This window comes from Monodelphis domestica, chromosome 5 (assembly GCF_027887165.1).
Source record: "Monodelphis domestica isolate mMonDom1 chromosome 5, mMonDom1.pri, whole genome shotgun sequence".
Classification (NCBI taxonomy): domain Eukaryota; kingdom Metazoa; phylum Chordata; class Mammalia; order Didelphimorphia; family Didelphidae; genus Monodelphis; species Monodelphis domestica.
This window is the reverse complement of record NC_077231.1, coordinates 181,234,438-181,253,131: the sequence shown is the minus strand read 5'-3', so window position 1 is coordinate 181,253,131 and position 18,694 is coordinate 181,234,438. Positions and strand designations below refer to the sequence as shown.

Here is an 18,694-nt window from a genome sequence, read left to right as displayed (position 1 = left end):
CTTTGCATCTCCAGCAATTAGTAAAGTACCTGATACCCAGAAGTCACTTCATAAATGCTTGTTGACTAATAGACTTCATAGGAAAGGTGCTGATTTGCAACTCATCTTATAAGTTCTTCATATAAAGGAAAACATAAATCCTGTTTCTATACTTCTAAAATTATTTTTCTTTCTTATGCATTTAAATTTGATGTGATTATTGATAGCTGAAATTTATGCAAGAAGGTTTGTAAAACACTTTAACTTGTTACATCCTGTGAACTTCTAATAACCCTTCAAGAAATCACTTTTATTATCTCCATTTTACAAATAAGAAAACTGAACCTAAGAAAGAAATAAGGTGACTTTGGCAGATTCTGCCAGTTGGTAAGTATCCAAGGTGACATTAGAAACCAGGACTTCCCAACTAAGACTAGCATTTTATTCCTTTGCAAAGCTTCCAGGGAAAACATGCTCTTGAGGATACACTTGGAAGAGAAACAAAAATTGGATTCAATTTAGAAAAATTGTAAATAAATATTTCTAAAATAAATCTTTTATAATTATGTAAATGATAATTATCTTGTGTGTGTATATATGTATACACATATATATGTTAGATATATATGTATTTATCACTTGTGATATGTGAATGGGAAACAAATACGTATGACACTACCAGGTACTAAACCAGAGATGACAGGAACACTGTAGTCTTAGGAAAACAACGATTATTTCAAACTTGATCATGGAAAAATATTAATTAACCACTCACTGGGCACTGTATACCATCCTACAGGTGGAGCTCCAAAGGGTAAAAAAGTTTAACAAAGGCAGAGTTCCTTCCTCACAATATAAAAAAGGAAGATTGAATCCTTTCTTATTAGAAGAAGCACAGAAATTACTAATAAAACAATAAACAGGGTGTGAGGGGACTTTATAAATCAATCTATAAAGCTCTCATTTTAAAAATGAGCAAAGTGAAGTTCAGAAAAGATAGAAATAATCCTTTCCATAGCTCCTAAATCAAGAATAAATAATCTAGATTTAGCACTGTTAATAGCATTCTTTGCTAGATTTAGTGATTCTTTGATTCTCTATTTTAAATGTTTTCCCCTGCTCTGATCATAACATCTTGCTTAGACTCTAAGCAGTAAAACTTATTCAACTCTGACAGTCACTGAAAAAGGCATCATTATAGGTAGATAGAAAGAATACAATGAAAAAAAGAAATGAAAATATTGAGGTTTCCAAAATGTGAGCCTCATTAATTTATCTAAACAAGCCTTTTGAATGAACATTCTAAGCAGAAAACACAATAGGAGATTCTGGAGATATAAAAAACAAAAACAATTTTACCTGCATTCTTTTGGAACAGCTAAAAAAGTGACTTCCTGGTTATCACCAAAATTTGCCAATTGACTAAACTGATTCTTGATCTTACAGGGCTGATAACTCTTCTTTCAAACTGTATCACCACCTGGAGGTCTAGACCCCCCCCCCCCTTTTTTGACAATTGTTACCTATTATTACCTTGAGCATTACAACTGTTTTTCCTCTTTAGAATTGGGGGTATTACCAAATACCACCCAGTTTTACTGAGTGTGCAAAAAGAATGAGGGGGTAATTTGGTGTTTAACAGAATGATAAACTTTGTTTGAATGGATAAGATCAAGACTCCTATCTTGAATTCAACTTCAATTTGCAAGTAACCAAAGGCAAATCATTCAGACTCAGGGAGGTGTCCTCTTCTACAAAATAAGAATGGTAATGCTTGTACTACTTAATATCATGGATTTTTAAAAGAGGAAAGTGCTCCCTAAAGCACAATGTGAATGTGAGCTATTTTTTGTTATCATTATTACTTTTAGATTTTCGATGCATATATAATCATTGTCTATCACCCTAGGATAAAAGGGCTGAAGTCAATAAAAAGTAATTACAGTCTTCTTGCTGATCGGAAACAGACTCATAACACTTATAATTGTAAAACTATTCTCCATTTCAGACAAGTTTTATGTTCCTTGTTAAAATAATGAACCTGTTGCCACACCTTAAAATTGTAGAAGTCTTTATTCTGAGGTTTTTTTGCAAAGAGAGCAAGTTTATTTTTTCTTAGATTCCATATGCTAACTATTAACCACTGTGTGTAATTTAGTACAATTATGAATTTATACTGTAAATAAAACAGGTTTCAAAAGCCATTTCAGACTAGTGAGGGCATGGCTGCAACTAAAAATAATAATTAAAAATTAAAGAAAATAATTAGCATGCCTTTCAGCTTTTAAAATCAGAAGGATGTTTTACTAACATTTTTAAAAATGGGTAAGTATTCTAGCCCTTAGGCCCAAACAATGCATCTGCTTCACTAAATTCAATGTAATACTTATTTTTGAGAAAATCACATAACCTACAAAATGTTCAGCCAGTACTCAAAAATATTGATTTGTGAATATATGTAACAACTGCTTGCCATGTTTCATGCAAACTAAAGTTGTAGATGTTTACATATTCATCAATTCAAAAACATCAACTATTTTCATTACTGAAGGTCTTAGAGCAAAACCTAGAATCTATTTGTGCTGTTCTCTCAAAACTTAAAAAAATATTAATACCCTTTGTTTTTACATCACCTTCTTTCCCTGCCCACCTCGTAGAGAGCCATTCTTTTTAATAAAGTAGAAGAAACAAAGCAAAAGAAGTTTTACATAACCAAATACCATAAAAATCTGATATTACATACATGATCCCACTGCCTTGTCCCCTACTTCTGAAAGGGAGTTGGGAGAAGTATTGTCTAGTTATTTCTTTTAACATGATTATTTTAATTTCATAGCAGTCAGTTCTGATTGTTTTGTTGTATTTTCAATTTCAATTGCTATAGATATTTTGTACATTGCTTTTCTGGCTCTCCTTGCATTGGTATGCATCAGTTTTTTATGCTTCTCTGTAGTCATTATGTTCATTATTTTTACTTAATTGTAATAATGCCATTGTATTGATGAACAGAGATTTATTTACCCAATCAATGGGCATCTACTTTGTTTCCATGTATTTGACATTAGAAAAAGGACTGAAATTCCAGAACTTAAAGGATATAAATTGGTTATCCTACTGGCACAATGGAAAAGCAATAACTAAAAACAGTCAAGACTCCACCCCAAAACTTTAAGTGTCAATATGGCTTCAGCTCACCCCTTGGACCATTTGGATACTTTATCAGAGATACAGGGAGCATCCTTCCCTTTATTCCTTAGGATAAAACCTCCAAATAGGCCTCATTCGCCAGTATTTCCAACATTCAAAGCAGTTTCTTCATTCATTCATTCATTCATTCATTCATTCATTCATTCATTCATTCATTCATTTCTTCCTTCCTTCCTTTCTGTCTCCTTTATCTTCTTTCTTAGAACCTACACTAAGTACCAGTCTCAAGGCAAAAGAGCAGTAAGGGCTAAGCAATTGGGGTTAAATAACTTGCACAAAGCTAGGAAGTGTTTGAGGCCAGATATGAAACTAAAATCTCCTGTCTCCAAGTCTGTCTCTCTCTATCCAATGAGACAGCTACCTGTCCTGATGTTGTTTCTAAGAAAAACTGAACATACAAAATGGCAAGAGAGTTCTTGCCTATTAATTGACAAATGTTAGTTATGTAAAGTATGCTTCTCTTTAATGTATTTCCCTTTCTATATGGTTTAGGAGATTATAATCAAAAAAGGTTAGATAAAATACTTTAAAGAAAAAAGGTTACATCAGCTAGTCACAGATTTAAGATCTTATTGCCTTTATCATAGAAGAAAATTCTGATAACTGAAAGGAGTAGTGAAGAAGTCTGATTTAATTTTAATTTTAAAGCTGTTAAAATATTTGTATGAAGAAACAGTTTAAGAAAGTTCTCTAAGCCATTTTTGACCTGAAATGAGTCATGGCATGAATATTAAAACTTAAATCACCTTGTAAAATTGGAAAGAGGTACTTCCATATATATTTTCTATATATCCTAGAATTATGTGCATGTTGTCAACTCCATTAGGATTTTCCTTGCTTGTAGGACTAGATTTTTGCCCTTTTAGTCCCATTTCTTATTTGAATGCCTGGAACATAAATACTTAATAAAATGCCTATTGATTGACCAATGTGAACAGTTTGATGGTTTAAAAGAGGGTGGCGAGACAAAGAAAGAACTTAAAAACATAAAAATCTTCTCTCTTACTTTTAAATTAAAGCTTTTCTTAAAAGCTGGTCCCTTTTCAGTCTTCTAATGTATTAGTTCCCTTAATGTCCTCCATGGTCTGGAGATAGCAGTCTCTTTGCTGTTCTTTAAAAATGAAATAAAACTCCCTCTCCTAACTCCAAGCATTTTTATTGACTGACTCCTATGCTTGGAAATCTCTTTTTTTTCCTCATTACTTCCACTGCATCCTGGGTCATCATCAGTCATACTGACTTTTGTCCTGTTCCTGGACTTTGATTGCTCTGGAATAATAAAGCTGAAAACTGTGAGCAACTCTGCTTCACTTAAATCCAATTTGTGAGCAACTCAAGATGTCACCTTCCTAATGTCACTGATCCTCTTAGCAAAAAGGACTAACAATAACAAAAGTTTTCTGACCTAAAGGAAATAACTTTGTAAATTAATAATATCAAACTTGTCTATAATATTTCCCCAGTGATTTTAAGCTTATGCTTAAAAATATGCTTAAAATATCTTGTAAATATTACAATGGTTTAAGAAATCTAGAGAATATAATTTGTCTAACTAGAGAGGAGTGAGAACTAGCCAATAGTACAGGTGACATTGTGATTCAGGCGTTCCTGAACAGATCAATAATAAATTAGCCTATAGTTAGTTCAATGTTGTGAGTTATCTTGAGAGCATGGGTTTTCTTCCTTCATGTTCTTCTTTGGCAAATTTATGTCTCCTTTCTACATGCCACTTCAGGGGCTTACAGTACCATATGATGGGGGTAAATATACCTCCCCCAAAACACATTTCCTCATGGATATTATATATAAATATCTGGAAAAAATATTTTATGTAAAATGTGTCCAACTTAATTAAATTCCTACCACTGCTTTCATTTCTAAAATTTTGAAATGTTTGAAGGAAAAGGAACTAACTGAACATGGATTTTAAAAGATGGGTAAAAATTTATCTAATAAAAAAGAGTCATTTCCCCTTGTTAGACAATAATCTCCTATAAGGAAAGGACAATTTTCACTTTAGTACAGAGCTAATAATGCTTTTTGATCGATTATAGAATTTTGAGCTTGGAGAGTATCAAGGCCAATTCCATTTTACAAATAAAAAGGGGGGTACATAGAGATCACCAATGTCATAAAGAATAATGTAAAACAATGCACAGAGACAAGCGTTCACAGTATGTCTGGAAATGGAGGTAAAAGCCATTGGGAGTATTTCAGTTCTTTTGCAGTATGGAGCATAATCAATGAAAGTGATATGGGATTAGTTGGGAAATGAAAGGTTAGCATATTGTGAAAGATGTCAAATGTAAAGCATGGCATAAAAGTTCAATAAAGAAGCATTGAAGATTTTGGTCAAACGACTAGTTTTGTGCATTCCACTGATTATTCTGGAAATATGATGTATTTTTTTCATCATTTAACTGAGGTAGGTTAGTTTGACTATTTGATCTCAAAAAATCCCTTCCAGTTCTTGATTCATAGTCCTATCTATCATCAGTAAATTGTGATAGGTGGTTGCTGGATAAGTAAATGATGGATGGGATGCAAAAGATTAAATCAGGAGGTAATAAGACAGTTTAGTCCAAGCTAGTCAATAATGATAGTAATATGCATTAGCATAAAAGCAGTAGGAATAGACATGAGACATTAGATATGAGATGTCAAATGGGTGGATCAACTAATATAGAATCTTAATAAAGAATGACATCAAAGTTTCAAGTATGAGAGAAACAGGTGAAGTCACAGACAGAAATATTGAAATCAGAATAAAGAGAAATTTTTATTTTATTTTTTAATTGGAGGAGTGGAGGAAATAAATTATAATTATGATATAAACAAGGGAGTGCATCTAAAAAAAGAGAAGGTAATAGAATGCAAGGCAAGGCAAAGAAAGGAAAGGAAAAGATATTTAAGAAAGCAACTATAGTAGAGTGATCTGATAGAAATAGAAATATAAGAAAGGAGCATTAGATGTGGATAACTTTTTCAACAAGGCTGATAATAAAGAATATGTGGGAGGGGAAGAAATAAGCCTGTATATAACACCTATTGTGTGTCAAACACTGTGCTAGGCACTTTACAAATATGTCCTCATATGATAATCTTTGAAAAGAAAGATTGAAAACTCTGGCATGGCAAAAGCAGCAGATTTAGGGTTCAAATCTTGACTCTAAATCTCATATGCTGAATATCTTGGGACAAGTCACAATCTCCCTATGCCTTTGTTTGGGCTTTTTTCTTCATTTAACTGAGATAGGCTAGTTTGACTATTTGATCTCAAAAAAATCCCTTCCAGCTCTTGATTCATAGTCCTATCTATCATCAGCTAATTGTGATAGGTGGTTCCTGGATGAGTAAACGGAAGACTTCTGGGACTGAACAGATACCTGCCCATTTGTATGCCGATAGACAAAAACAAGAGAATTTGAAAATATCATTAGAGAGAAGGGATGACTTGTTAAAGCAAGACCATGAAGAAGGCAGAAGGAAATGAGAACAGGGTGAATTAGCATGAGTGAAAATAAGGATGGTCCCTTTTTGTGGCAAGAAAAAAAATAAGTGATGAATATGACAAGTTCTGAGATTTGGAGAAGGCACTAAAGACATCAGTCTTATAGAAGAAGAATAGGTCATTCATTGGTCATGAGAGTGATAGAGCTATTAGTTGAGAATGAATGGAGAGAATAGTACTAATTGAGATGTGAGTAAATAGAAGCTTGAAAGAGGTTTCATTATGGCTAGATTATATTAATTTGGGAAGTACACATACAAACAGATCAACAATTCAAAAATGAGAGAGGGTAGACATTTAAAAGTGACTCCTACTAAACATTTAAAGGACAATTAATCCAATTACTATATAGACTATTTCAAAAATTAGTAAAGAAGGAGTGCTACGAATTGGGCCTTGTGATACAAATAAATTTTGATACTTAAACAAAGGAGAGCAAAACAGAGAAAGAAAACTATAGACAAATTTCTTTTATGAATATAGATGTGAAATTTTAAATAATACACTAGCAAGGAGATAAGAGCAATATATCACAAAGATCATACACTTTGACCACGTGGGATTTATAATAGTAATAAAGGACTGGTTCAATATTAGGAAAATTATCAACATATATTAACAAAAATAATGATTACTTACATCAATAGATGCAGAAAAAGCCTTTGGCAGAATATAACATTCATTCCTATTAAAAACTTAAGAAATCTCAAGAATCAAGGAGGCCTTTCTTAAAATGATAAATTGTATCTATCTAAAATCAAAAGCAAGCACTGTCTATAATATGTATAAATCAGGAAGTCTTTCCAATAAGATTGGGAGAAGCAAGGATATCCATTATAACTACTATTATTTAATATTGTACTAGAAATGCTAGCTAAAGCATAAAGACAAGAAAAAGAAATTAAATAAAGATAGTCAATGAGGAAACAAAACTATTAGTCTTTATAGATAATATAAAGACATACTTAGAGACCCTTAGAGAATCAACTAAAAAGCATGTTAAAACAATAAACAACTTCAGCAAAGCTGAAGACACAAAATAAATCTCTGCAGATCACCAGCATTTCTACATATTTCCAATAAAACCTAACAAGAAGAGAGAGAGAAAAATTCCAACTGTCAACAATATAAAATACTTGTGAGTCTACCTGCCAGGACAAACTCAAGTACTATTTGAACAAAATTTAAAAAAAAAAACACTTTTCACACAAAGACAGATCTAAACAACAAGAGAAATACTGTTTGCTCATGGTTAGGCTAAGTTAAGATTATAAAATGACAATTCTACCAGTTAATTTACTTATTCTCTGCCATGCCAATCAAACTAACAAAGAATGATTCATATAAATCTAGAAAAAAAATAATAAAATTTCATCTAAAATACCAAAAGTTCAATGGAAAAATAATTGTGTAGGAAGGCAGCCTAGAAGTTTCAGATTTCTAACTATATTACAAAGTGGTAATCATCAAAACAATCTGATCCTGGGCTAAAAAACCAGTTCTGTGGATCATTTGAATAAATTTGGCACACAGTACATAGTAGTAAATGACTGTAGTAATCAAATGTTGGATAAATGCAAAGATCTGAACTTTTGGACTAAAATCTATCTATTTGACAAAAATTCTAGGAAAAAACTGGAAATCAGTTTGGTGGAAACTAAATAAAGGCCAGCATCTTACACTGTATAACAAGATGTAGTCAAAACAAGTAAATTATTTAGACTTAAAGAATGATACCATTAGTAAATTAGAATAATACGGAAAAATACACCTTAGGTAATCTATGGATGAGGGAAGAGTTTATAACTAAATAATAGCCAAAGAGAATCATGGGAAATAACATAAGATAATTTTGATTACACAAAATTAAAAAGCTTTTTCACAAATCTAATTTAACCAAAACTAGGAAAAAAATAAAAACTGGAAAAAAATTACAGCAAGTTTCTCTTATAAAGACCTTATTTCTTGAACACATAGGTACCTGAACAGATTTATAAAAATAAGAGTCATTTCCAAACTTGAGTTCAAATCTGACTTTGGACACTTCCTACCTGTGTGATTCTCTCCATGGCAAGTCACTTAATCCCAATTGCTTAGGCCTTACCACTTTTTTGCCTTGGAACTGGTATTTGAAATCAATTCTATGACAGAAGGCAAAAGTTTAAGAAGAATCAGGACACTGATTCTTCCCTACACATTTGATGCCTATCAGTTTAGCCTTATTTAACCTGTCTGCTAAAACAGTTTTACCAGGATGTGTCTGCTGCTACATCTGCTACAGTTTCCTAAATCTTCAGAGAGGGTGGTGAAAAGATGGACATAAAAGATGGGTGAACAGCCCAGTATGAGGTGTTCCAGGAGGACTACTAACACCTCTGGTGTGAGGATTCACCTAACTCAAATACAAGGTATTAGGGATAGAAGGTACTAACATTTGGGATAGGGATAATCACACTTTAATCAAGGCATGAATTGGAATTTATAACACAGAAGAATACATACAAGAGGGGAAAAAGGTGATTTAACGATAGTGATAAAAAAATCTGAACAAAATTTTAAAAATTCAACCCAATACGGGATGAAATTTTGAAGGTAGCACAATTGTACTGTTCATATGTATCCAGAAGAGAAATGTAGCCTAGATGATGGATCTCTAGGAAAAGACCCAAAGATCTAAACACTATTCACCTTAAGTGGTTGTAATACCTTATATACTGAGTACAAGCTCAAAAAATAAAGTACTGGTACTTGATAGAACAATGCTTTGATTGTCCTAAGAGAATCAGAAAATTTTTTCCAAAAAGGACTCCAGTGGACAGGAGGTATTGTTAAACCCATTTTGTACCATCAGCACAAACCTCTTTTAGTTTTATATTCTATTAATATGACTAGAATATCAAGTGGACAACAACAACAACTAGATATTTTAGTTCTATTGCCTAAAATTAGTTGTCTACTTATATTAACATAAAGATTATTTTATGTTGGCCTTTACATATAAAACGTTGCTTTGCATATTGTAGGACCAGAAAAAAAAATCAGTTAAATGGAATTTGTTTTCTCTGTTCTAATAAGAGACCAGTCATTTGAGTTCCTTAATATCCAATCTTAACAAAATGCTAATAATGCTTTAAAGGCAGCACTATAATTCCCTTGAATCAACCATATTCTAATTTTACTTTAAAAAATCCTAATAGGAACAAGAGGTAATAATATGTACAGCATGTCTTATAAATGTCATCTAAGACTAAATAAAATTAGAATTATCTATTTTCATGATGTGATAATTATTGCCAGGAAAGGAAAATAAAGATGTGACAGGTTAAAAGTCTATCAGTTGAAAATGTACAACAAACTGCTGCTGAGAAACACCATAACATGTATTCCATTCACCTTCCCAAACAAATAATGGACTATACTTAAATGCATTACAAGACTAGTAGGTAATTTTTTTCTTTATTTAGATTCAATAGAGGTCAGTAATAAACATTTATCTCCATTTTCAACATGAGAAAGATCTTAAATTTTTTAAATTTAATTTTGGTTGAACTACCTATTCACTAATTAAGCACAAACAAGAGTTCTGATGAAATGCAAACTGGATCATTTTGTTAGTACAAATGAGAATTTTGGCTAATTTCCACTTTTAGAGCATAAGGAGGAAAAAGTACACAGATGTAGCTGCTTAGTAGCCATGAGGCTGAGCCATTTAGTAACAAAAGTGTTGATACTCACACCCACGCAGACTTTTTTGAAAACATAAACAGTTCAATAGACAAAATGATGCATGGATAGTCCTGCTTTAGTATGAGTTCAGCTTTTTTTTTCTCCCCATGATAGTTTGCACATTTTTTTCCAGTATGGATTTGACATATTTTAACAGGTGAAAGTAATTAGATTTTTAAATCACTGTATTGTCAATAGGCCTGCACTCTGACAGAAGAATACATACAGTACAAACCTTACAATTCATTAAAAAAGGAATTCCAGGAAAAAAATTATTAGCAGCATGCATTTTGCTTATACAGTAAAGTTGAAGAATCAATTATATAATTCCTCTATAGTATACTATCTAAGCAAAGAACTTGGAAGACACATTTTTTAAAGTCAGGTGTTAGATATGCATATGCTATTCTTATAGGTAAATTCTGAAGATGAAAAAAAGGAGTGAATATCAGTTTTCTGAAGTACAAGTTACTATTATTATAATGCTACAGCTTACTTTAAAAATTAGATAGAAACAACATCAAATTTGAATAAAAGGTTATTGTTAGACCCTAGTGGTCCAAAAATGGTCTTTTACCCAGATCAAAGAGATTAATCTTCTCTAAATACAAAAGTCATTTCAATGTAAAGAACTATACAATGGAAATCATAGCACTTTAATTTCTAAAAAGCCTAGATAATTATATATTCCATGGTGGTCAGGATTCATAACCAATATAGGTACTCAATTTTAATGTTTATATTTAATATTTCATATTAGATTTAAAACTGAGTAGGTTTAAAAGAGCCATTTTAGGTCTAAAAAAGAATTAACTGTGTACTTTCAAAAAGCATACTTATTCTAAAATTAAGGTTTTATACATGATTAATTAGGTTGAAATAATAAAAAAGGTTTCAGCTATAATAACTAGAACACTACTTTTCAAGGAAGAAAACATGTACCATTTGAGAAAAGTCCTCTAAATAAATGTATACATCTATTTAATAAGCAGAAGTTATATTTAGTGGGTTGCATTTTTAAAATACCAGTAATGTGATTTGGTGTGACAGACTAAAGAAAGAAAAATCAAAAGTGATTCCTAGTTATGTTAGTATTAATTACATGATTCAGAAGGATTAGATGGGAGTAATTAGTGTATGCTGAACTAAACTGAGTTTGAAAGCTTACTCAACATTATTAAGCGCCCTTTTTGAAAGTAGTGCACGCGGCTTAATTTAATTTGTGCTGGTTAAGGCACACAGACTTCCAAATAGCCAGAAAAAAACCTAAATTTTATCTTTTGCCCAAATCATACTAATAAATGCAGGGAAAGAGATGTCTGAATAGCACTAGCTAAAGATTATGTACTTGATTTAGCATTAATTTTCTCATGTTTAATATTCAGCATAGACTGATTTTATTCTCATCAAAATCATCAATGTTCATCTGAATTTGCCAATCACACTTTTTTAGAGAAAACATAGATATTCCAGGCTTGTTTTATATCCTGATTCTGACTTTTCACCATTCAATGAATGTCAAAATGTTTTAAAGTCACAGAAATTTTTATTTAAAAAAGTTTGATATGAGACAAAAAGATATTAAATCTTTAAAAAAATCATAATCATAGAATTACCCTGTTTTAAATCTATAAGGAACTAATGTTTCTTCTAAGTTATATATTACACTTGAATATCAATTCACTTCAATAAGTTGCTTCGGGGGGGTTTGTTTTTTAGTATGTAATATAAGGATGACATCAAAGATATAATAATTTAAAATGAAGTAGTTATAATCTATCTTTTACAAGTAAACATGACACATGATACCATGTGATAAAGCAATGATCTAGTTAGATAAAATATTAAAAGAAATTTGAGGAGGGATAGAAATCAATTTCAGCTCAGGGGATTCAGGGGAGCCTTCATGGAAAGGCAGCAGCTAAGCTGGGTTTTGGAAGAAAAAAATCAGTACGCAGGATGTGAAGGAGGGGTATTCAGTCATGGGAACAGACCTATACAATATAAGAAGTGTGATTAATGAACTGAGCTGTAGGAGGCATCCCAGTATGGGATGTATAGTGCAGGAAAAGATGGAGAATAACATTAGCCTGGAAAGAAAGTTTGAGGTACTAACAGGTTATGGAATTTGTATATTCTTAATTATAGGCTATTTAAACTTTTCAAGCAAGAAACTGACACTGTAGACAATGTACTGTACTTTAAATAAGGAGAGAATTGGTTTCTCTAATCATAAGACCCTAAGTAAGCCACTTAATCTCCATGAGACTTGATGTCCTCATCTATAAAATAATTTAATACCTATAGTATTTACCTCCTTGGGTTAAGAGGCTTGAATGAGATAATGTATGGTAAAGTGCTATATAAATGTCAGTTATTATTATAGCCCAATTATTGGAAGTTTATTTTGGTATCTGTATGAAAGAAGAGGCTAGATGCATAGCCCTTTGCTGTTTAATAGAGAGTGTACTCTGAATTGCTTTTTAAGTATCAGACATAGATTTGCATCCGTTTCTTACCTAATTTGCAGGGTCATCCAAAATACCTGCTTGCCAAACAGTTAACCTGATGAAGGCTAGGAACTTAGTAAGTCTTTTTGGGATAGAGAGAGGCTAAGCAGTCTTTGTGGGGATTAAATCTTTGGTCTTGCCTTCACTTTGTGATTTCACCTTATTAACTAACTAGCCTCAGAGTGAAATAAATGTGCAAGTATCACATAAAATAAAACCAATCAAACATCCGTTCACTATCTACCTTGGGGTTGTTGTGAGGCCAAGTCCTTGTAAAATATTAACATTATATAGAAGTGACATAATGATTCTCATAAGAAAAATGTTACAATTTTTTAAAATTCAGTGCTACTCCCATTTAACTGAAATGAAATGGCACCAAAACAAATCAAAGAAGAAAGTAAGCCATGTGAAAATACAATCGTTAAAACTAACATGGTGGCTATGTTTTAACTCCTTTGTTTAACATTTCACTTAGTTTAAAATATCTTATCAATTCTTTATTACCTTAAAAGAACAGGGTGGTCTAAAACCAACCTCTAGGTGCAATGATTTCAAATGAAATTATTGGAGTTATGGTATGTTAATTTAAATGTTCCCTGTATTTTAAAAAATCTAATCTGGTAGATTTTTCTGGTAATCAATCATAATTATGCCCTTTATGCATATATTGCTCCAATTTTTACAAGGTTCAGAAAAGTAGGTGTGTCAGCAATCTAAAAAGGGATTAAGAAAGAGGTAATAATTTTCTTTACAAAAGAATTCCACAATCATAAAATCTAAGAAAAGTACCTCAAAGGCCATCTAGAATAACCTACAAGGATTTTGTATTTACTTCCAAAGTATTTTCTTAAAACACAAGGAATGGTGAATTTAATAGAATTCTTTAAAAGAATATTCACAACCACAATTTTCTCTATTCATAAGTTTTGTTTCCTTTCAGTAACAGAAAAGTAATTATTAAATTGACATTTTAAAATCTACATATTTAAATATAGATTTTGTTTTGTTTGTTTGTTTGTTATAGATTCAGAGCTAACTTTGTGGTTTTCACTTATTCCTTTTAAGGCTAAGTGAAAGTTGGATACAAATACACAAATTATATTGAGAAGATACTATATTTCCAAGCATGGTCTATGCCTTCTCAACTATTTGATAATCAGCAGAGAAATCTATGAATTCATCAATCTTGCTTTAAAGCCCTTATTGACCATTAGCACCCACTCTGCTAAATTAAATTCTTAGCTAATTTTTATTTCTACTCTCCCTTTACTTGTCCTGTAGTCAATAGTGCAGTAGGTAATTTTTTAAATTAATGCACTAAAGTAGTATCTTGCTCCAGGGAGGGTCTGAGTAGTAGAAAGGAGACATGTAGGGTCATTTCTGCCTAGAAAACCCCTTTTTGTTAACCATTTACAGCATGTCAAGAAGAGGAAGGAGGAATGTCATCGAGTCTACATGTGCAAACTAGGTAACACTAGATTCTCCTGGATTATCTCCTCCATTAGTAGGTTTGAAATATGGATAATTCACAGTGTCAGAAGTTCTTATGCAACTAAACATAAATGATGTTTTAATTATCTGATAGCCTGTATTTATACACCTCTCTATTCTCCTTCATGAATGTAGAAAGCTAAGAGGTGATTCATTATGCCCAACTAAATATCTGACATTACTTACCTTTACAGAAGTGCTTATTTCAGGGTAGTGATTAATCTGCTATTTTACACTTGTTAAGCATCCAAAGAATATGTAATAGGGTGGATTATTGTTGGAAATCCTCAGAAAATGAGAGACTTTCTTCACATTCTAGCTCAGTTTTTCTAATGATCCAGAAGTCGGTCATTTATTCTAAGAGTTAACCAAGGTTAACCCAGCAGCAGCAATTACCTAGACAAGGCAGCTGTGATTCATCCAGGTAAATTAAGAAGTTGTTCTGAATCCTACCAGTCTTCATTGTTCATTGTGATTAGCTACAACTCTCTGAAATATTTTGTAGCTCTGAAAAAAATCTTCCACAGATACCAAGACAGATCAGTAATATTTAAAATGCTCAAATTCTAAGCATATTATTCATAGAGGTTTAAGACACATTCAGCACACATAACACAGATACAATCTGCCATGGTGGCAATATTCTATAGGCGAGATTTCACAAATTAATGATTTTATGAATGACAATACATATTAAAATGTATTTTATATAATTGTATACTTTCTTCTACTGTATTCATTAAGCAACCATTTTGAAGATTCATAGGAATACACAGTCCTATCTAAACCCCAATCAATTCTGAACCACATCTTTCATGTATGCTAATATTTACACACAGCATACTAGCATTAGTGATGCTGAGCAATCAAGCTGAGGAAGAACTTCTTGGAACCATTTCCTGGAGGTGGCATTTCCTGTTAATTTCTCATTTGAACACTTAAAAGTTCAGTGACATAGCGATTTCTTTCTTTTCTTACCATATTTTCTGGCCCAAAATCAACAGTATGGTCTTAATAGTTTATGGCAGTGTGACTCATCAGTTCAGATAGGTTGTTTTTGCAACAATTAATGACTTGGTTGACAAAGCAAAATAAATACTATTAATACAGTAGCCAAAAGAGTTAGAGACCCTGATATAAAATGGCACATAGTGAATAGAACTCCTTTTTTTAAAATAATTTTTTGTCAAAGTGTAAGTTTATTGGTTGAACTAAGACTTCTTAAGAAAAAGATTTTGTCTAACATATTTGAAAAAAGGCTTCTGAAGAATTTTTTTCATGACTACTTTGATGATAAAAATATGAATTTTCTGATTATTGATAAAGGATAAAGAATTAAAAACACCTGACATAAATCCAAAAGTTGGTGGAAAAGAAAAAAAAATCATATCAGGTTTTGTAATTTTAAATGTTTTTCAAAATAAAAGCAAAATGTCTACCTAAACCAGGCAAATCAGTGACCAAAGTACACTCAAAGAAGCAATGGAATCTAGGGTAAAAGAAAACACTAAATTCTCCCAATAAATGAAAAGACAAGTTAATCATGGCTAATTTATAAACATTTTAAATACCCTTCTAAACAATACCAACATCAAAGCTAATCAACTGACACCAAGAGCAGCAAAGGTCTAGGGTTTCAGGAATTGATGACAAGGCCTCCAAGGCCACATACCTTACTTCCAAACTAGCCCAGGAGTCATGCTTCCCTTGTGGAAATTCAACTAGAAATTTCCCCCTTCAGAGAAGTTCCCATAGCTGCTCTCTCTTCAGCAGTCATAGAAGACCAAAGTTCTCAACACCAAAATATTTGGTTCAATCAAATGGTTAGATATTAGAAACATATATGGTTTTATTCATTAGAAATTAAATTAGAAAAGATGCATTATTATCAACTTTGCAGCTTAAATCTCCTAACCTTTTGCCTCCCAGTATTAGAGTTTAAGCTTTTTAAGAGCAAGTTCTATTTTGCTTTTCTATTTGTATTCTCATCACTTAGAAGAGTGCTTTCTACATTGTAAGATTTTTTTTTCATTTGCTCATTTATTCAAATCCTCAAAAGAACATTTTAAGCACTTTTTATCATACATGTAAATGAGCTTATATGTATAAGCTGTCTTCTTTAGAGAGATGCCATTGATAAAAAATCACCTTTGTGGCATTTTGGCACAGTCCCAAAAGGATTTGTAAGCAATTTCTACAATAATCAAGACTCTTCCAATATAGTCTATTTAGAAGGCACAAAGAGATTCAGTTAGGAAGTTACTGATGGTCACAGAACAACTGGTAAGGTTCAGAATTGGCATCAGAATCCAAGACTTCTAAACTCTAAGTAGAGCAGTCTATCTGCTAATATCAAACAGTCTATTGGAGTACATTTTACTTCTTTGAAATTAGAGGTACAAAATTTGCTTTGAATATTATATTTGTAGATCATCATCATAAGTGAGAAAAGGCAGATGACTACAGAGAAATGAATGACCCTGAAATTTTGTTAGTCTTCAATCAAATGAAATAGGTGGTCAAGGGACTAGATTTTTGACATTTACCCTTAAGTTTACTCCAAATAAGTGCTTTCCATTATGCATTTATCAAAAAGACTCAGTTTTCTTATTTTCTGAAATCCTAGGTTGGGAACATACAGTAATAAAAAAGATTTTCTTGCCAGTCTTAGAGTAATTCTGCATAGAGGCAACAGCTAGAAAATGCTTACAATAATTATGATGATAACTACTAGCAGCAACAAGAATAATAATAACTAGCATGTATACAGTACTTTATGGTTGAGCCTTGGGACAATGATGTGAGGTTGGTGCCATTATCATCCCCATTTCACAGATGATAGAACTGAGACTAGGTTATTAGCGACTTGCCCATAGCCACATAACTAATAATTGTCTAAGGCACAATTTGAATTCAAGTCTTCTATTACAGCATCAGTCATGATGGAAGTCCATGGTATCATCTTTAGTCCTTTTCAGATCTGAACATATATTTTCATATGTCTATAAGAGATCAATGTGTGGAATGAACTCAACTGCCAAATCAGTTTATACAGGTATTTCAAAAATTCTTTATGAATAAACTTGCTATCATCATTTAAATTTGGATATTTTCACCAGTAATTTTTAGACTTTATGGAAAATCACAAAATCTACCCCCATTATGATAACATTTTAGGAAAATAGTATGTCTAAGAAACTAGGTAGTACAGTCCAAAATGGACCTTCTGGCTTTGTAAATTAGATTCACCATGTACTTAAAATTTCATTTTGTTCACATATAGAAAAACTCAGAATGACATTGAGTAGCACATACTACAAACTGTCTATCCATAGCTGGTATTAGGTTAATAAGATGTTACTATTATAGAATAACTTAATCAAAACATTTTTTTTAATTGCTTGACATTGTGCTATCTTAGAATATCATATTATGACACCAGCTTCAAGAAAATTCATTTTTGGTGAGAGAAAAGCTACTTAAAGTAATGGCACAGGCTCACTCCTTAAAGGAAACACATCTGTGCTATTAATGAATATTTACTACACATGCCAATGCAATATAATATAGAATATGATTCTGGTCTTGATGTGCCTATTAATTAAACTGTATTTTATGATTTTTAAAAAAAGAAACTAATTATTACTTCATGCCTTTTCTAGTGATAGAAAAAATACTAATTTGATGAAGCTTAAGCAAAAGTACAAGCAATTTAATTTAGGATGACTAGCATTTTTATTTGAACTGATGTCAGACACCAATGTGTCGGATACATCACTAAGGCACTGTCAAAGCGTGTTATAAGGAAACATGATACTTCGTTTTCCTATTTAAGGTGTAAATTGACAATAAAGTCAGTCTGCTCTCAGGCATCATTCTAATTTTATAGTTTGCCATTCTAAAACAAAGGGGCAATTTCACAAAAAAAGCTAAATATTAATTGATCAATTACACATGCTTTGATCCAATTAAAAGGATAAATATAAATTCTACAGAAAATTTTGTATATTCACACCAGCAATCAAATAGTTTATGTGACAGCATATTTCCCTTTATAATGAACCCCAAAGAGCTACCCATATTCATGAACTAGTTTTCAGTCATAAGACCTGAGTTCAAGTGCCCTCTGATATTTATTAGCATTGGGATGATAAGCATGGCATTAAACCTTACTGAGCCTCAAGGATACTGAGATTAACCTACCTCACCTGGTTGCTATAAACACTATACTTTATATGTTGTTTAATCACCAAATAGTAATAGTTAA

At 31.9% G+C, this 18,694-nt stretch overlaps 1 protein-coding gene across 4 annotated transcripts in view; it reads right to left on the bottom strand.

Moving 5' to 3' along the window:
* FOXP2 (forkhead box P2) overlaps positions 1-18,694 on the bottom strand; it is a 694,699-nt gene that overhangs the window by 346,221 nt on the left and 329,784 nt on the right. The window lies entirely within an intron of this gene.